Raw genomic sequence first — 1,964 nt, forward strand, 5'->3', positions numbered from 1 at the left:
CTCTCTAAAAGATTCATTTGAGAACAGGCACATTCACACCCGTGTCACATGTGGTCCCAACTTCCACGTCTCCTTCAACTTCGAGTCCTGCGTGGCACGTATGGCCGGCACGTCCGTGGCACGTATGGCCGGCACATCCGTGGCACGTAGACTACAGCGAGCGTCAGGATACAACATAAATCACAAGGTCTTGGCAGGAGACTACGTCAATCACTGTGACGTCCTCCCTTCCGGCAGATCAGATAGCGGGAACGTCGACCGGGTCTGTGGAAGCGGGACTCTTTCTTAGAGCGGATAGGACTGGTTCCTTGGAGAGCGGATGATAAGACTCGTTCTTTCCAGCCAGCGGCGTCGTGCAGCATATAAATACGACGTCAGGCGCATGAGGATCGGCGTAGCCTATTCTTCTGATCATCTATCTCCAATATCACAGCTTTCGCTCCTCATCATCTCCAATATCCCAGCGCGCTCACAGTCCGCAAGCCACAGCTATGGCAGCAGCTAGCAGCTTGCTGCTTCTACTGGCGGTGATGCTCATGTCTCCGCTCATATTAGAAGTGAGGGCCGCGGATGAAGACCCTCTGCAGGACTTCTGTGTGGCGGATAACACCAGCATGATCACCCTCAACGGGTTCGCCTGCAAGCCGGCCGATGAGGTGCAGGACGCCGACTTCAAGTTCACGATGCTTGAGCATCGCGCCAAACCTATCAAAGGGCTGGGCGTGTCCGTCAACCTGGCCAGTGCAGCCAACTTCTTTGCTCTCAACACGCAGGGCCTGTCCATCGCCCGCATCGACTTCGACCCCAAGGGATTAAACCCGCCCCACGTTCATCCCCGCGCCACCGAGGTGCTCTTCCTGGCCGAGGGCACGCTCAAGGTGGGCTTCGTCACCGCCACGCCCAACAATACCCTCTTTGAGCAGACCCTCTCCCCCGGCGATCTCTTTGTCTTCCCTCGCGGCCTTGTGCACTTCCAGCTCAACCCCGACAAGCACCAATCCGCCCTCGCCATCTCCGCCCTCAATAGCCAGAACCCGGGCACCTCGCAACTCGCCGCCGCTCTCTTCGACGCCTACCCACCCCTCCCCGAGGAGGTGCTAGAGATAGCCTTCGGCATCAACAAGGATGAGGTGGAAAGCCTCATTGCCAGCGTCGGCAAAACCCTTTCTTAGCTTGATTAGACGCCGCCAACTTATACACGCACACTCTCGTGACTAAACTAGTTCTCTCTCGTGAATATTTCTTTTGAAATAATGACTCTGTTTTCTTATCTCACGTGATTATTGACAAAAAAAAAAAAACTACATGGGCCATGGCCTCACAAAATTTTATGAATATTGCCCATTGTGTAACTAGGTTTTAAAAACTTGATTATCACGTTTTTAGAATATAACTATACCTTTACAGCTTATACACACACTCATAGGTTTATGAAAAAGAGAGAGAGATTTTGAGAGAGAGAGAGAGAATGTGTTCTTCATAATCAATCGAGATGATTGAGATCTAGATTGAGATTCAAATCAAGACTCTGAGTGAGATCAAGGTCAAGATTGAGGTGTGAGACAAATATTGTGCCTGGTTATATTGTTTGGGAAATTTCATTTTAAGTCCCTACAGAGGCTAGAATGTGCAAAATTGTTATATTTGAGTCTCTGCAAGACGAGAGTGCAAGTGTGAGTGTGAGTGTGTTATAATAATTCTCTAAGATTAAAATTGTGATAAGCTCTCTACTACTACTACAGAGGTTAAAAGAGTCTCTACAGAGATGCGAGTGCAATGCGAGTGATGGATCGCGGGTGGTCGGATGGATCAAGCTTCTTTTAGAGTAATACATGTCATTAATGAAGAAAACATAAGTTGTTGATAATGCACAAACTGTGAATGGGAGGTATAATTGGATATCTTACCCTTACAATGTCATGCCTCATTTTTGGGATTCTCCCCAATGGGATAATCCAACCACC

The 1,964-nt window shown here is 49.1% G+C and overlaps 1 pseudogene; it reads left to right on the forward strand.

Moving 5' to 3' along the window:
* The first annotated feature begins 491 nt into the window (after window positions 1-491).
* Window positions 492-1,172, forward strand: LOC147626392 (germin-like protein 8-5 pseudogene; annotated as a pseudogene).
* Window positions 1,173-1,964: the final 792 nt, after the last annotated feature.

Source organism: Cibotium barometz, chromosome 22 (genome assembly GCF_041138505.1).
Source record: "Cibotium barometz isolate CiBa-2024 chromosome 22, ASM4113850v1, whole genome shotgun sequence".
NCBI lineage: Eukaryota > Viridiplantae > Streptophyta > Polypodiopsida > Cyatheales > Cibotiaceae > Cibotium > Cibotium barometz.